Consider the following 19,445-nt stretch of genomic DNA (forward strand, 5'->3'; position numbering starts at 1 on the left):
ATATGAACTTAACCTTGGTATCTCTGGAAACTCCACTATACGGACAACAGAGGAATTGAAAAGTCAAGAATATGTGATAAAAGAAATAGAAGAAAATATGGCAGAAGAAGAGAGACATCAACAAAATTCGGGGTGAAGGAAATTAAAAGGACAAATAGTAACAGAGTTAACAAAATAGAAAAAGCTAAAATGTAAGTCTGCTAAGAGGAAATTCAACAAGAAACAAGCTAGTTCCCCTTAGAAAAATCTGAAAAGCCTCAGAAATTGGAGTCACTAGTTACCCTTACATACCAGTAAAGGGTTTGGGGTGAAAAGGGGATCCACGGATGGCCATTATAAGAATCATTTATAATCAACACCCCTCCCCTGGGAATCAGCAGCTTAGACAGATAGAGTCCCTCACCCTGAGAGTACACTTCCAGAAAATATTGAGACTTAGGATACAAGATCCTGTTGAAAGTGGGAAGTATATGCTGACCTGAAAAACAGGGTTTAAGCTGAAGTTCCCAATGTTTAGAACCACAACCCCCCCCTTTTTAAAGACTTATTTATTTGAGAGAAAGAGAGCACTTGCACACAAGTAGAAGGAGGGGCAGAGGAGGAGGGAGAGAGAGACTCCCAAGAAGACTCCCTGTTGAGCACAGAGCCTAAGACTCAAACCCAGTACTCTCAGATCATGACCTGAGCTGAAATCAAGAGTCAGGTGCTCAACTGACTGAGCTACCCAGGCACCCCAGAACCACCACCCTGCTTAAATACTTGGTTTAAGCTCCAGGCGGAGCAGATAGACTCACAGCCCTAAACCCAAAAGCAGAGTAATACTGCTACCAACACTAGTGTGTGCTGGTGCCCAACAAAGAGCCAGACCCCCCACCCTATTATTCTACACTGAGGTCCTACCAGTAGGCAAATAAGTCCCAACTAGCATTTCCATGCCTCACTCTTAAATATGAACAGTTAAGACAGCATACACTGAATCCATAGAATGTGAATAGAATGCTATGGAAAGAAATATTCAGAAGCCAAAATAGAGAACACTAAAAGGAAGAAACAAGCAAATTCACAATGATAGTTGGAAATTTAACGCACATTTCTCAGATACTGAGTGAAAATTTACAAAGCTACAAAAATTTTAAGAACACCGTCAACCAAATAGACCTAATTGTCATTTACAGACTAGTTCACAAAACTAATACAGTGTACATATTACTGTCTAGTCTACAAAGAACACTTACCAAGAAGGATCATCTCTGGGACCTAAAATAAATCTAAATAAATTTCAAAGGACTGGAAAAATATGGTATATTCTCTAAGCCCACATTCCCCAAAGAATTAAATTAGAAATAAATAATAAGATGTCTAGCAAAATCTCCAAATATATGGAAATTCAACAACACATTTCTAAATTACCCATGGTCAGGTAGTGGAAAGGGAGGTGGGCAGGGGGTTGGGGTGACTGGGTGATGGGCACTGAGGGGGGCACTTGGCGGGATGAGCACTGGGTGTTATGCTATATGTTGGCAAATTGAACTCCAACAAAAAAAATTAAAAAGAAATTTTAAAAAATAAATAAATTACCCATGGTCAAAGAAAAAAAATCTAAAAACATTTCAAAATGAATGATAATGAAACACAACATACCCAAAATTTAAGGGGTATAACTATCCTTTAAATATAACGATTTAATAAAAGCATTTATACCTTAAAGGTCTTAAATGACTATATTAGGAAAGAAAGGCCCATAATCAAGCTATAAAGAAAGCATAAATTAAAATCAAAGTAAGTAGAAAAAAGGAAATCATAAAATAAGATCAGAAATCAAAGAAGCAAACAAACAATAAAGAAAACAACGAAGCCAAATGTTGGGCTTTGTTTAAAGATTAATTAGAAAACAGCTAGCTGAAATAAACACATAAGCAAAAGAAAACACAAATTACTAACCAGGAATAAAAGAAAGGAAAACACGGCGATCCTACAGACATTGAAAAGATATTAAAGGAATGTCAGAAGCACCTTTATCTTCCAATGAAGTTGAAACACACAACTCCACAGTCACAAGACTACAATAAGAAAATAGAAAATCTAAAGAGCACTTCATCTTTAAAAGAAATGAGAAACTTTCCCACACAAAAGCTCCAAACCATGACAATCCCTCAAAAATTTTAAACCAATAATACCAAACTCACAGACCTTTTTGGTAGATGAAGAGGGAATACTTTCCAGCTTTAAGGCTGGCACAAACCCAGCCATAAATAAATAAACAAATAAGCCAATCAGCCTGACACAGATAATATAAAGAAATAAATTTACAGATTAATATGCCTCAAAAACATAGATACAAAAATCCTTAACAAAATATTGGCAAATCAGGGGGGGGAGAAAAGATGCTGACCTAAATAGTTTTGGAACAGAGAGGAGACTGTAAAGCCAAAGACAAAAGAATGAGACATAGCATTGTACTCCAGCTGGTAAAATCATTTCTCCTGCAGATATGTGTATACATACATAGTGGGATTAAACACAATAGTATATGGACGCTAGGCGGTAGGAGCCAAGATTCTTCCTCCTGGAATGGAACATGCCAGATAAGCAGGGGGATAAGGTCAGAATGAGCCATGTGACACTGCATTATAGTTGGAGACATTAGTATGAATTCATGTTTTGCTAAAAATAGGTACATACGTAAATATAGGTAAACATAGAAATAATTACAAATATGTGTATAAGCCCCAGCATAACACATACATTTCCAAGCTCTGTCCATTTAGAGGACCTGGAAGAAATGGCACTGTCCTCTGTCAATGACTGTCCACATGGAACTAGAAACAATGACAGTCCAGTGGCAATTAACATGCCCAATGGCCCAGAACTTGATTTTTAATACCAATATCAAAAAAAAAAAAAAAAAAAAAAGGAAGCGAGGCTCCTTGGAGGAATGGTTGATTTTAGAGCTGGAACAGGGAACATATATGATGAGCCTGGAGCATCCGCTAGAGCCAAAAAGGAAGGAAATACTCAAAAGCCACTGTGGAATGATAGAGGTAAGTCGAAGGACACAGAAGCCAACAAAATAAACATAGCATTGCATTATAACCAAATGTATCCATAAATATTCATGAGTCCACAATGATATAAACAAATGGCAGACAAAAGAAATAATTCACATACAGAAGAATTCTGAATAGTTTATATAGATACTATACTATCAGGGAGGAGGACCATAATTCCCTACTTTCTAAGTGTGGGCTATGCACAGCGACTGGCTCCCAATGACTACTAGATGGAAAGAAGGGAAAAATGATTAACCTTACGGTGGAGAAATCTAACAAGCATTAACTAGGCCAGATGATCACACTTTATATTATCAGTGATAACTACTGCTCATGGTATGTGCCCTTGACAAGATGGGATGAGAATGGCCCTTTACCTCAGTGGTCTTCCTCTCAAAATCCTATAACCATAATCTCATCATGAGAAAAATATCAGACAAATCCAAAGTGAGGAATATTCCACAAAATACTTGTCCAGTATACAAAACTGCTAAGGTCATCAAAAACAAGGAAAATCTGAGAAACTGTTCCATCTCGAGAAGCCTAAGGCGGCATGTCAGATAAATGCAGTAAGGAATCCCAGATGGGATCTGGGGACATAAAAATTAGAATAGGTAAAAACTAAAGAAATCAAAATGGGGGACGGACTTTAGGTAGTAACAATGTAGCAATATTGCCTCATTAATAGTAACAAATCTATGTGTAAGATGTAAATCTTACCAATGTAAGTTTTTAGCAACGCAAGAAATTTAAAAAATTGAGAAGATATCTAGAGACAAATAAACATACAAAATACACAAACAAAAACTAACAGGAGGAAGCAAAAGCAGTAGAAAAGTTTCCAGCAGCAAACAATTACATTTAAAAAGGAGAAAAAAGAGATCTCAAGTCGACAACCTAATTTCACACCTCAAGAAAGAAGGAAGAGAACAAACGAAACCAAAAGTTAGCAGGAGAAGACACTATCAAAAGAACCAGAAGACAAGCCACAGACTGGGAGAAAATATTTGCAAAGGACACATTTGATAAAGAACTATTGTCCAAAATATAGCAAGAACTCTTAAAACTCAACAATAATAAAGTAAAAAACCCAACTAAAATGGGCCAAAGACCCTAACAGACATCTCGCCAAATAGGACATACAGCTGATAACTAAACATATGAAAAGGGGATGCTTCACATCAAAAATCATCAGCAAAGAGCAAATAAAAATAAGATACCCCTACACACCTAGGAGAATGGCCAAAACCTGGAACAAGGACAACGCCCACTGTTGGCAAGGATATGGAACAACCGGAGCTTCTCAGTATTGCTAGTGGGAATGCAAAATAGTACAGCCACTTAGGAAGGCAGTTTTGCAGATCCCGTACTCTTACCACATGATCCGGCAATCACACTTCTCGGTATTTACTCAAAGGAGTTGAAAACTTAGACCTGCAGAAAAACCTGCACGTGGATGTTTATAACAGCTTTATTCATAACTCCAAAAAATTGAAAGCCACCAAGATGCCTGTCACTAGGTAAATTGATGAATGAACTGTGGTACATCCAGACAATGGAATAGTGTTCAGCGCTAAAAAGAAATGAGCCACCAAGCTGTGAAAATACGTGGATGAACCTAAAAGGCATATTACAAAGTGAAAAAGAACAACAACAAAGTGAAGGAAGCCAATCCTCAAAGGCTGCCTACTATATGATTCCAACTATATAACATTCTGGAAAATGCAAAACTATCATAATGATAAAAGATCAGTGGTGAAGGGATAGGGAGAAGAGAAAGATAAACAGGCAGAGCACAGAGGATTTTTGGGGGGCAGTGAACATATTCCATTAGCTATTACAATAATGGATAAATGTCATTATACATTTTTCCAAGCCCACAAAACATATAACACCAAGAGTGAACCCTCAGATAAACTTTGGGACTTTGGGTGATTATGCTGGGTCAACGCAGATTCACTGATGATCACAAATATCCCTTCCTAGTGAATGGTGCTGAGAAAAAGGAAGGCTCCGCATATGTGGGAAATCTTTGTACCTTCCTGCCCATTTTATGGTAAACTTAAAACTGCTCTTAGAAATTAAGGTCTTTCTTAAAAATACCAAAAAAAAAAAAAAAAGCTAAAAGAAGGAAAATGATAAAGATTACAGGAGAGATCAACAAAACAGAGCATAGAAAAACAAAAGAAAAAAATAATGAAAAAATTGATAAACTCTTAGCAAATGAAAAAAAAAAAAAGGAGGGAGAAGTTCCAAATAACTAAAATTAGAAATGAAGGAGAGGACATTACAACTGATACTGCAGAAATAAAAAAGATTATAAGAGACTACAATGGACAATTATATATCAACAAATTGAATAACCTAAAAGAAATGGATAAATTCCTAGAAACATATAATCTACCAAGACAAAACAATGAAGAAATGCAAAATCTAAATGGAATAATAGCTAGAAGGAAATTAAAGCAATGATCAAAAAAACTCTCAACAATGAAAAGCCTAAGACTAGATATCTTCACTGGAGAATTCTACCAAATATTTAAAGAATAATTAACCACAATCTTCCTCAAACTCTTCCACAGAATTAAAGAGCTGGCACCTTTCCAAACTCATCTATTACACCAGAATTACTCTTACATCATAAACAGACAAAGGCACAAAAAGAAAACTATAGACGACCAATATCCCTGATGAAAACTGATGCAAAAATCCTAATAAAAAAAAAAAACCCTTAATCAAAATACTAGCAAACTTCATGCAACAAAAGAGTATCACACACCATAAGCAAGGGGGATTTTTACTTGGAACGCAAGGACGGTTCAACATATCAAAATCAGTAAATGTAATACACCACACATTAGCAGAGCAAAAGGTAAAACCCACATGATCATCTCAATGGATGCAGAAAAGCTCTTGATAAAATGCAGTACCCTTTTACAATAAAAAGAATTTCTTAAAAAGCACAACAAATGGGGTATAGGAGGGAACTGCTTTAACAAATGACAAACCCCCAGCTGACATTACACTCAACTGTAAGAGAATGAAACTTTCCAAGATCGGAAACAAGGCAAAACAGGAGTTTCAGGTGCTAAAACATTAAATTCTTGCAGAATATTGCTCTGAGCATTCTCTGTAAACTATTGCCAACTTTTTTTTTAACTCTCCGTGGGAGAATGCCAACCTCTCCTATGCAAATACATTTGAGATGCATCAACTTATGAGTGTTATATTTATCAAATTTGGAATAAAAACATTTTTTAAAGTTAAAAGAAAGAAAGCAAGGATGAACACTCCGACCATGACTGTTCGATATAGTACTGGAAATCCTACACAGAGCATCATCCAAACTAGGAAGGAAGAAGGGTATTATCTCTGCTATCAGATAACATGATCTAATATCTAGAAAACTCTAAAGATTTCACAGAATCAACATGCAAAAGTCACTTGTGGGCAGCCCCGGTGGCTCAGCAGTTTAGCGCCGCATTCAGCCCAGGGCCTGATCCTGGAGACCCGGGATCGAGTCCGACATCCGGCTCCCTGCATGGAGCCTGCTTCTCCCTCTGCCTGTGTCTCTGCCTCCCTCTCTCTCTCTCTCTCTCTCTCTCTCTCTCTCATCTCTCATGAATAAATAAATAAAATCTTAAAAAAAAAAAAAGTCACTTGGGGCAGCCCTGGTGGCTCAGCGGTTTAGCACCGCCTTCAGCCCAGGGTGTGATCCTGGAGACCCTGGATCGAGTCCCACGTCAGGCTCCCTGCATGAAGCCTGCTTCTCCCTCTGCCTGCGTCTCTGCCTCTCTCCTCTCTGTGTATTCTCATGAATAAATAAATAAAATCTTTTTAAAAAAGTCACTTGTGTTTGTATACACTAACAATAAAAATTGGAGAAGGAAATTTTAAAATAATCCCAATCACAGTAGTATCAAAAAGAATAAAATACTTAGGAAAAAAAAATAAAAAACTAACCAAGGAGGTGAAAGACTTGTACATCAAAAACTACAAAATATTGCTAAAAGAAATCACAGAAGACACAAATAAATGGAAAGACATCCTGTGTTCAAGAATTGGAAGACTTAATATTGTTCAAATGTCCATACTACACAAACCAATCTACAGATTCAATGTAATCCCTATCAAAATTCCAATGCCATTTTTTGCAGAAATAAAAGAAAACCATCTTAAAATAAATATGGAATCTCAAGGGAATCCAGAATAGTCAAAGAAATCTTGAAAAAGAAAAAACGAATTTGGAGTCCCCACACTTCATGATTTCAAAACATACTCCAAAGCAACACTAATTAAGATAATGTAAGTATTGGCATAAAGACAGATATATAGACTAGTGGAACAGCCCAGAAATAAAGCCTTGCATATATGACCTAATAATCTTTTTTAAAAAAAGAATTTATTTATTTACTCATGAGAGACACAGAGAGAGAGAGGCAGAGACACAGGCAGAGAGAGAAGCAGGCTCACTGCAGAAAGCCTAATGCAGGACTCAATCCCAGGGCCCTGGGATCACAACCTGAGCCAGAGGCAGACGCTGAGCCACCCATGACCAAATGATCTTCAACAAGTGTGCCAAAGCTACACACCGGGGAAAGGACAGTTTCTGCAACAAATGGTGTTTGGAAAATCACATATCCATACGCAAAAGAGTGAAGTTGGACCCTACCTTAGACTACATACAAAAATAACCCAAAATGAATTACAGACCTAAACATAAGATATAAAATGATAAATCTCCTGTAAGAAAATATAGAGGAAAAGCTTCAGGACATCACATTTAATAACGATTTCCTGAATAGGACACTAAAAGCACAAAGTAGTGAAAACATAAATTGACAAATGGGACTACATCAAACTTAAAAACTTTTGTGCAGCAAAAGAATAACAAAGTGATTAGAAACTAATGGAAGAGAAAACATTTGCAAACTATATATATATATATATATATATATATATATATATATATCTGATAAGGGGTAAATATCTAGATTATATAATGGACTCCCTACAACTCAAACAACAACAAATAACCTGATTAAATGGGTCAAGGACTCAAAGAAACATTTCTCCAGAGAAGATATACAAATGATGTACATGAAAAGATACTCAACATCACTAATCATCAGAGAGATTCAAACCAAAACCTCATACTAATTAGTATGCTCATTATCAAAACAAACAAACAATAGCAAATAACAAGTGCTAGAGAGGATATGGAGAAATCGGAACACTATCCATTGTTTGTGGGACTGTAAAATGCTTCAGCTGCTGAGAAAAACAGCATGGAGTTTCCCCCAAAATATTAAAAACCTGATTAACATATGATCCAGCAATCCTACTTCTTGGTATGTATCCAGAAGGTCTGAAGACAGCATCGCAAAGAGGTATTTGCACACCCATGTTCACTGCAGCATTATTCCCAAGAGTCAAGAAGCAGAAGCAATCTAAGTGTCTATCAACAGAGGAATGGATAAAGCAATGTAGTATATTCATACAATGAAATATTATTCAGCTTTAAAAAGGAAGAAAATTCTGTCATACTGTACAACATGGATAAACCTTGAGGACATTAAGTGAAACAAGCCAGTCATAAAAACACAATACTGCATGAGATTCCACTTATATGAAGTATCTAAAGTAGTCAAACTCATGGAAACAGAAAGTAGAATGTGGTTACCAAGGGCTGAGGGGGGAGGAGGAAATGGGGAGTTGATGTTTAATGAGTAGAGAGTTTCAGTCTTGCAAGATGAAAAAGTTCTAAACACCCATGGCACAAAAATGTGCATATAGTTAACACCATTGCACTGTGGACTTGAAACTGGTTAAGATGCTAAATGTTATGTGCTTTTACCAACTTAAAAAAAATGCTAAGGGGCAACTGACAAAATGTATGTGTATCTGTGTGTGTACCCAGCAATGTATATATAAAGGTAAGTATCTCATGATGAAGTAGGACTTACTTATTCTAGGAATGCTATGTTGGTTCAACATTTGAAAATCAAGGGCAGCCCGGGTGGCTCAGCCCGGCCTTCAGCCCAGGGCCTGATCCTAGGGTCTTGTGATTGAGTACCACATCGGGCTCCCTGCATGGAGCCTGTTTCTCCCTCTGCCTGAGTCTCTGCCCCCCCCCCCCCTCTCTCTCTAGGTGTGTGTGTCTCATGAATAAATAAATAAAATATTTTAAAAAAAAGAAAATCAATATAATTATCCACATTAACAAACTAAGAAAAATTATTCGATCATCCCAACAAATGTAAAGAAAGCATTAGAAAATAATTTACCATTAATTTCTAATAAAACATCTAGCAAACTAGGAATAGAAGAAAATTTACTCATTCTGATTAAGGGGATCTACAAAAGCCTTCAGCTAACATGATAATGGTGAAATACCGAATATTGAAAAGTTAAGAATTAAATGGCATCTTTAACCCATTTTCCCCTGTTAGATGGGGAAAGCTCCTGGAAAAGATAGAAGGAGAGGTGATCTGATTTGATTTCCTTATACACATGAAATGGCAACCTCTTGGAAAGAAGCTAATGGTCCTTAATAGTAGGAAAATCTTTACCTGTGGAATCCATTCCAAAGGATGGACAGGCTTGCTTATAGTAAACAAACTTGGTGCCTATGGTTTTATAGAGCATTGCTCCCTGAAAATGTTGTATAACTATCAAAGTGTAAAACAAAGACACATTCATGACTTAAATGGCTCACTTATAGTGTAAATGATGTGAACTGCATTCATTATTTAAAAAGGTACAAGAGCATATCTGGTGTTACAATAAAGGACCTGAAGAGCTCTGTCGATGGTTCTAAACTTGTTCCTGCTTCACCTGTGTAATCTGCCTGCGTTAACATCTCTGATTTGGATGAGTCTGCTTTGATAATCTGATCCTTGTTTTATCACAAATATGTTCATCCTAAAACCAGGAATAGGCAAAGATGTTTGATTCATCATTGTGCTAGAGGTTCTAGCTAGTGTGATAAGGCAAGAAAAATAACACCTAGAAGGATAAATATAAGAGGAGGTAAAACTGTCTTTATTCCAAATGACATGAATGTGTACTTAAAAAAACTAAGAAATCTATAAACTACTAAAATAGTAAATTTAGCAAAATCATAGGATATAAGTTAGTATACAAAAAATAATTGTATTTCTGTATCTTTGAAATTAACAGTTGGAAAACAATTTTTAATTCCATTTTGAATATCATTAATATACTTAGGAATAACCTCGATGAAAAATGTACAGTATCTTTTAACCAAAGCTAATAACATGGCCAAGAAAAATTAAAAGAGACCTCAGTAAATGGAGAGGTGCCATATTCATGAAGTGGATGAAACACTCTATACTGTTAACATGTCACTTCTCTCCACATTCATCTAAAAACCCAAGCAGATTTTGGTGGAACTTGAGGAGGTGATTATAAAATTTACATGAAATTGCAAAGGAGGTAAGTCTTGCCAAAATCATCCTGAAAAATGAAGAACAAAGTTTGTATTAACATGAAGATTGAATAAATACATTGATGAACTGAGTCTAGAATCCAGAAATAGTATCACAAAGGTATCATCAATTGATTTTTGGCAAAAACATCAAAGCTATTCAGTGGAGAAAGGATAGTCTTTCCCATAAATGGTGCTAGAGAAAGGAGATATCCATGTGGGGAAAAAAATGAACTCAATTTCACACTATATGAAACAAAGCAAAAATTCCAAAATAGATCATAAATATAAATGCAGAACCTAAAACTGTAAAGCTGCTAGAAGAAAACAAGAGTATACTTTCAACCTTGGGTAGGCATTTGTTATAACACCAAAAAAAAAGCAACCATAAAGGAAAAAACTTAATAAGTGAGATTTCATCAAAAAAATAGTAAGTTGTATTTCATCAAGATTTAAACTTTCTGTTCTTCAAAAGAGACTATTAGGAAAGAAAGAGACAAGCCCCGAGTTGGGAGAAAATATTGTACATACATTTGATATATATTTAATATCTAGAAAATATAAAGAACTACAGATCAAATATAAAAGACCTGAAGAAACATTTGACAAAATAAGGTATAAAAATGGCCAATAAACATGAAAAGATGCTCCACCTCATAGGTCCTCAGAGAGCAATATGGTGGCTTCCAGAGAGCCAAAATAGAGACAGGAGATGGGAAAGAAGGCAGGTGATTTCTGTTTTCCATCGTATACTTTTTAGTGCTATTTGACTTCCCAAAACTAGGGGGGGATGGTATGGTGTTAAAGCAAAAATTCAGTTTTAAAAATGAGCATGTCCTGGGGCACCTGGGTGGCTCAGTCCATTAAACATCATACTTAGGCTTAGGCCATGATCTCATGGTCCCAGGATTGAGCCCCACATTGGGCTCTGTGCTCAGTGGGGGAGTCTGCTTGTCCCTCTCCCTCTGCCCCTCCTGCTCATTCTCATTCTCTCTCTCTCATAAATAAATAATGAGCATTTTCCATGAAACCAATGTGTCCATCTGGTCCTCGTAGAAAACATCTCAAATGTTTGAATGAAGAGCCCTTTACAAGGCAACTCCTTAGGGAGGAGCAGACAGGATGAAGGAGATGATGGATGGTGAAGTACCCAAACTGGCAATGGTGGGAACCTGTCACCCTTCTCAGGGCTCACTGGACAATGAGAGAACACAGAGCCCAGGCAAACCTGGAATAGGAGGGAAGGATAGATGTAAAGGATAGATTCGCTTCCAGAAATAAAGCACTGAAACAAAGAGGGAGGTCAGGAAAAGGTACCCTGACCCCTCCGTCCTATCCCCTAGTCTCCTGCTAGGGTCTCCACTGGCCAAACCCAGTGGGAAGGCAGTGGGTGGTGTAGTCTCCATGGATCGTCCTGCATCCCAGGACAGAGCAGCCCAGGAAGGATGGAGAATGGATGGAGAATAGCCAGCAAATCCAGCAACTCCACTTTTTGGATACGTCCTTGAGAAACTCTCATACATTTGGGATGAGATGTGCACAAAAAGACCTGGACAAAGATGTTTCCCTTTAGTATTGCCTGTATTGGGAAGACATTATGTTCCCTTGACAGAGAACCACACAGCCGTTGAGAAGAAAGAACTAGAGTATATATTTCAACATAAATGGTCTCAAAAACACATGCATAATACTGTCGCAGTAAGTTTTGAGAACATATGAAACAATACCATGTGTTTGTTCAGGGGTACATATAAAAGATAAAAAGTATGAATCCTAAACTGTATGTGTGCACATTACATAAATGATGTGGAAATGGAACTGAGGAGCATATAACAAACTACATTTCAAGAACTCTAATGTGTGTCAAGTACTGTTTTAAGCATTTTTAGATGCATTGGGGATTTTTTTAAGATTGGTTGATTGATTGATTGATTGGAGTCAGGGGGGAGGGGCAGAGGGACAGGGAGAGAGAATCTCAAGCAGACTCCCTGATGAGTTCAGAGCCCAATGCAGGGCTCGATCCCATGACCCTGAGATTATGACCTGAGCTAAAATCAAGAGTCAGCCACTTAACTACTGAGCCACTTAGGTGCCCAGATATATTGGGGGATTTTTAAAGCTTTTATTTTTAAGTAATCTCTACACCCAACGTGGGGCTCAAACTCATAGCCCCGAGATCAACAGTCACATGCTCTACCAACTGAGCCAGGCAGGCACTCCTTGATGTATTGTTTCATTAAACATTTCCAATGGGCCTGTCACTTAGTGGCCATTATACTCCTTTATTTTTAGAAGATGGTAAGGAAGCAGAGAAAGGCCAATAACATTCTAAAGGTTCTTCGTTTTCATCCATCCTTTCCTTTATCCAGAAATTATTCCATTCTGTGCCAGGCATTGTTCTAGGCACTCAGATGGCAGTAGGGAGAAAACTACGGCTCCTCCAGCTCTCACTGGGGAGAGCCAGGAGAAAGATGACAGACAAAAATTGTAAAGTCTAGACATTATAAAATATAAGGTCTGTTACCCCAATGTTTTAGAGCAGCAATGTCCACAATAGCCAAACTATAGAAAGAGCTCAGATGTCCATCAACAGATGAATGGGTAAAAAAGATGTGGTATATATATATGCAATAGAACACTACTCAGCCATCAAAAAAATGAAATCTTGCCATTTGCAACAAGGTGGATGAAACTAGAGGATCTTATGCTAAGTGAAATAAGTCCATCAGAGACAATTATATGATCTCACTCATATATGAAATTTAAGAAACAAAACAGGATCATAGGGGAAGGGAGGGGAAAAAAATCAAACGACAAAATCAGAGGGGGAGACAAACCATAAGAGATTGTTAACCATAGGAAACAAACAGGGTTGCTGGAGAGGAGAAGGGTGGAGGGATGGGGTAACTGGGTGATGGGCATTAAGAAAGACAGGTGATATGATGAGCACTGGACGTTATAGAAGACTGATGAATCAGTGACCTCTACCTGATACCAATAATACATCATATGTTAATTAACTGAATTTAAATAAAGAAAATTTGTTTAAATACTTTACTAAGGGCAAAAGGCAATCTTAGCTTAACATATCTGGGCCTCCAGGATCCTGTGAGTCTGTAACATACAGAAATTCCTTTGGAAAGTTCCTTTATTTCTATCCCCCAAGATATGTGTTAGCAATCATCCACCAAACATCTGACCCACTAATATATATCTGAAAGGTCTCAAGACTAAGGTTTTACCTGACAGTAATGAATGACCTTTTCCCAACAGCTAGCCACTCAAGGTCCTGGAAACCTTGCTTGAAATTCCTTAGAGGCTTATCCTATCCCTAACCCCCTGCCAACTTGAAAATATGTGATGGGCCACTCCTCAGGACCTCAGTATAGGTATCCTGTCCATGGGTCCTGTCCCTGTGCTTTAATAAAACCACCTTTCTGCACAAAAAAAAAAAAAAAAAAAAGTCCCTTAGAGGAAATTGAGTCATAAAGAAATGAATAGGGGAGAGAAGACAGTAAGTGCCAGACACTTGGCGATTTTAAATAGGCAGTCAGGGAAGGCTTTGCTAGGATATGACATTTGAAGAGGATGGAGATGATCTCATAAGGCATGTGGATTTCTAGGGCAAGGGCATCCCAGGCAGAGAAAGTTAGTATTCAGGACTGAGGCAACCACATGCCAGCAGTTCATGGAACAGCCAAGAGACTAGTTCCTCCTCTCTGTCACATGTTTGTCCACTGGAGTGTCCCAAGTGTCTATAGCAGTGCCTGGCACATAAGCAGGCACTCAATCAATGTCTGATGAATGAATGAATGAACGACTAACTAGTTGAGAAGCACAGTAATCGGAGGGAGGTCAGAGAGGTGACAAGAATTGATGATGTGGAAACTTGCTGCCCTTGGGAAGATGGGCTTTGACTCTGAATGGGGTGGGAGGGCTCTGGCAAGATTCAGAAACAGCCCAAGACTTCAGTTTAAAAGGATCGTGATGTGATGAGCACTGGGTGTTATATGCACCTGATGAATTATTGAAAACTACATCTGAAACCAATGATGTACTATATGTTGGCTAACTGAATTTAATATTACAAAAAAAAAAAAAAAAAAGGATCACTGGTTGCTGAGTTGAGAACAATCTGAAGACCAGGGAGGGCAGAAGCAAGGAACGCAGTCAGGAGGCCACCGTAACTCAAGCAGGTGACACTGCTGTCTTGGGCTAAGAGGCAGCAATGGATTAATGAAGAAGGTGTCACCTATTTTAAAAGCAAGGAGATCCAGGAAGAAAGGAGCTCAGAAAGCCAGAGATGGGGCTGGGATTCAATCCAGAGAGTCTGAAGCCAGGCCAGCCCAGGCGCTGAAGCCTAGCTGTTCCCTGAGGGACCACGGAACCCTGAGTGGGCACCTGGGGTGTGCAGCTTTCACTAGGATGAGCCCTCTGATCTCAGGCAGCTGCTGCTAATGTAGGGCTTTTGTGTGCATTAGAAGGCACCCTTCAGAGTAAAATGGGCTCATTTGAGACCAGAGCACCAGCTGCTTTTCACCCTACACCCTCTCCACAGCCCAAGCAATTTCCACCGCCTGGAACACTGCAGGAAATTAGTAGTCCATGTCCGCCCCCCCCCCCCCCCCACCATGGTCACTTTCTGGGAGTGTGAGAAGAGTAAGCCACCATTGGGTGCAGGATTTGTGATCCCAATCATCACCGGAGAGAATGCTTGATCAAATCAGTCCAATTCCCCTTTGGACCAGCAAAAAGAGGTAAAAACAAATTAACAACAACAACAAAAACCCTTACACTTCACACAGAGGATGAATGTCAAAGAATACCTAAGAAAACTCAGGTGAAAAAAAATACATAGTGGAGAAGAGGGTGAGGAGGTAATCTTGCCTTACGAGATTGTTTTTTAACAGAAAGCCAGCCTAATGTTTGAAACATACTAGAAATTCAAAAGTAGGAAACATAAGATGTAAAGGTAGTATTACACAAGTCAGTGGGAAAGGGGTGGCTTGTTTAAATACATATTGCTTCATCCAAAACTGCCTACAAACGGGGTGGAAAAGGCAGATTCATTCTTCCTTTTATCTACATTTAAAAAAATTTCATGAGAACGAAATCTTTAAAGGTAAAAAATAAACAACTATTTAGAAGAAAATCTATAAAGATATGTGTATGCTCTTGGAATTTGTGTCAGTGTGTATCTGGGAGATTTCTTAAGCAAGGCAGGACAATCAAACAACAAAAGGAAAATTAAGCATTTGATTATGTAACTATTTAAAACATGACAAAAAAAAAGAGAGAATAAGCAAAGTCAGAAAGAACAGACTGTGACAGACCTTTGAAGCACAGTAGGTCAGATAAGAGATTCCTATATATGCTACTTTAGTAACTCCCATAAATTAAGACTATAAGGGAAATAGTCCAATTGAAAATAACTCAAAGGATAAAAATAGCCATTTTATAGAAGAGGAAATCCAGATGCTCATAGACAAATGAAAAGGAGTTCAACCTCACAATTATCAGGGAAATGCCAATTAAAGTAACAATGAGTTAACATGTTTTTCACCCAACAGGTAGCAAAAAGTTCAGAAGAATGTTACACTCAGTAGGGAGGGCAAGGGGACCCAAAGCCAAGCAGGAGGTTCTATAAATTGTTAATAACAATGGACACTGGAATTACTGCAGGGCTTAGAAAATTAACCTGGCAAGCTCTATTAAAAAAAAAAATATATATATATATATATATATATATATATATATATAACTTTCTACTCAGCAATTCTAATGCTAGAAATCCATCCTATGGAATTAAAAGTAGAGTAGTTCATTTATGTTCTAAAAATCAGGCATCGTGTTTCGGTTTGAGAATAAAATGTGCTCAAAATATAGGTGACAATGCAAGGTACATTCTGCAGCACTGGAAATACAGTTTTCATGACTGGCTACCTAGAATTTTCATATTTTTATTTATAATTGATAAAGATTTTCAGATAGGTACCTGCAAGCACTTGTCTGCAAATAACAGGTCCTCAGTGTAGGGGGGTCTTTATTTCCAATAAATGTAAAGCCAAATTGGATATTATAATACTGGATATAATTTTTTTATTATTTTTAATTACTTGAGGAATCTTGATACCGATCGCCATCCTGCTAGCGAGCAATGTTCAGCCTGGTGAATGACATGCCAGCTGAGTACCTGATTCTGAATACATGCATCTGACCCTCAGGAACCATGCATGATATGCACACAGAGCTCAGCCTGGTGAATGACATGCCAGCTGAGTACCTGATTCTGAATACATGCATCTGACCCTCAGGAACCATGCATGATATGCACACAGAGCTCTCTTCCTATTTAAAGAAGGAAGAGAAGACCCAATGCCCTTTACTCTGAGATTCCAATAAAAACAGCCAGAGCCTTCGCTTACAATAAGAGATGAGATGGCCCTCACTTGATATCTTGATATCTGGAGAGTTTTGAAGGGGTTCGGATGGAGACTACTTGTATTTCTTCTGCAGACTTCTCACTCTGACCTGTTGGTTCCACTGATTTGAATTTGTAGATCATCCAACATACACTCTTCACTTTTCACGCCATGTTGGCTCCTGCTTTGTCCCACTGTCCCAAACAATGGATGGGTTCATGTTAGATTTTCCTGTAAGCGATAGTAAATCCAAAATAGCAGTTTATTTCCCTTTTAAAATTAAGTCAGGGGACAGCTCTGTGATTGTCAGGAACCCAGGTTCATTCTTTTACCTTATTGCTCTATCACCCTCAGTAAGTTATACTCACTAGCAGTGCAAGCCCAAATCATCACTTCTTCATTCTTTTATTCAAGCCAGCATAATGAAGAAGGGGTTGAGAACACATCTGGTTGTCATGCATATTCTAGGTCTATTTATTTCCCATTGACTAGAACCCAGTGACATGATCCATCTAGCTTCTCCAAGTTAGACTTGAAAATTTAGTCTTTCCTTCTGAAAGTTTCTTGCTGTAAGTTAAAAGTACCCAGTTAAGCCAAACTCTCCGTTTTGCCTCGGCAACTGGCAATACATCAGTTGGTGGCTGCTTTGTCAGCATGGCTGATGTCAAGGAGCCAAGTTCTTGGCAATCCATGGTGGACATATGGCATAAGTGGAAAATAAACCTAGGTCTTTTTTAAAACACTGAGATTTGGAGGTTGTTCATTGCTACAGTATAACCTAGCCCGTCCTAACTGATGCAATAGCTAAATCACCTGGGGCTCTCAATCTGGGCATCTCTTAAGTCTTCTACAAAGTTAACTCATCTAATGTTCATATCCTATTATTACCCTCATCATATCATAGATGAGAAAACTTAGAAATGAAAGAGTAGAGGAACCGTTAAGGGTAGATATTTGGACCTGGGGATTCCAAGTCTGCTTTCATGCCCTGGTCATTCAAACCAAGATGGTAGGCACTCAACCATTAGAGAGTGTCTGGTGAGTGCCAGGCCCTCTCCTTAGATGAACAAGACAAGCCAATAATTTCTTTGATCGTGTAGGATAATGAGAAGACCCAAATACACAAATGATTGCAGTTTGTCAGGAAGAATGTAAACACAGAGATGAGCTAGGGTGCGGGGAGGTGACGGCTGTGGGAGATTCAATCGTTAGAAAGACTTCTAAGAAAGGGGGGGGAGCGGTTTGCAGGGATCCCTGGGGGCTCAGCGGTTTGGCGCCTGCCTTCGGCCCAAGGCGTGATCCTGGAGTCCCGGGATCGAGTCCCGCGTCGGGATTCCTGCATGGAGCCTGCTTCTCCCTCTGCCTATCTCTCTCTCTCTCATGAATAAATAAAATCGAAGGAAAAAAAAAAGGGCGGGGTTTGAGCTGAGAGGAGAAAGACCAGAGATGTCCCAGACAGAAGGAACAGATGCTAGGACCGTGGGACAAGAGAAGCCCCATGCATGAGCCCTGCAAGGGGGAACCAGCGCTGCAGAGCACAGGAATGAGAAGCCAGGACGAGATGCTGTCGAAGGTCAGGTCCCGCAAGGACTCTTCAGCTGGGGAGTGGCTCCAGCTCCAGCCGTGTGCGCTGTGGAAGGATGCTCTGGATGCTTCAGCACGGATGAGGGTGGAGGCAGGGAGGTGAGGCGGCTGGCTATCACCGCAGCCTAGACCTACCTGCCCTCATCCATCCTTTCTCAACACACGGGCGTCCACTGCATGTGGCTAGATCGCAGCCTGAGCCACGAGCGACCTGAGTTGGGGTACACCGCCCGCCCCCCCCAACTCCCTACCTTGCTCCGCGCATCCCGCGCTGGGCCGCGGACGCTGCGTCTGACGGCGGTGAGCGCTCCCCTTCTGCGCTCCGTTTCGCGCCTCGCTCGGGAACCTCTTCGGGGACGCCCTGTCCTATTCAGGCTTTGGCTCCCCCTGGTCCAAGTCCAAGCAAGGCGCGACGCTGGCGGCTCAGGCCGGCCTGGCCATGGAAGCCGGGTCTGTTCCGGGCCTGGCATATGCCAACCCTGGCGCGTCCGCGAGGAGCAAAACAGCCACGACACGGACACGACACGTGCGCAGGTGGAACTCAACAGCCCGGCGGCGGGGGCGCGCGCGGACTTGTCAGTCTAGGCAAACGCCAAGAGTGGGAGGCTGTGAGTCATCAGGAACCCCCTCGACCCACTCTACTGGTCCCCAGGTAGGCATCTGCCTTTGCTTAAATTAAATACCAACTTTGCAAACGCTGGTCGCGAGAGCGCACGCGGCCGGGCAGGGGGCAGGGAGTCCCCCGTGATCTCGCCTGCGCGCCGTCTCCACCCCCGCCGCTCCCGCGGCCTCGCAGAAACCGGAGCAAAGCAGCACACCTGGAAGAAGTCGGGCGGGAGGAGGGCGCGGGGCGGGCAGCGCCAGCCGCCAGGTGAGCGCCGAGCTGCCCGCGCCGGTAGAGCTCTACAGGCGCGGACCGCAGGGCCGGCCGCGCAGCGA

General features: G+C 39.9%; 1 long non-coding RNA gene across 1 annotated transcript; it reads right to left on the minus strand.

Annotated features, from left to right (window-relative positions):
- Window positions 1-16,414: 16,414 nt before the first annotated feature.
- Window positions 16,415-19,445, minus strand: LOC140610481 (uncharacterized). Its single transcript, XR_012012123.1, has 3 exons — window positions 18,758-19,445; window positions 16,784-17,153; window positions 16,415-16,693 (listed from the first exon to the last, which is right to left on the minus strand). It is a non-coding gene; the product is annotated as an uncharacterized lncRNA (long non-coding RNA).

The sequence above is a fragment of the Canis lupus genome, chromosome 2, assembly GCF_048164855.1.
Source record: "Canis lupus baileyi chromosome 2, mCanLup2.hap1, whole genome shotgun sequence".
NCBI classification, from domain to species: Eukaryota; Metazoa; Chordata; class Mammalia; order Carnivora; family Canidae; genus Canis; species Canis lupus.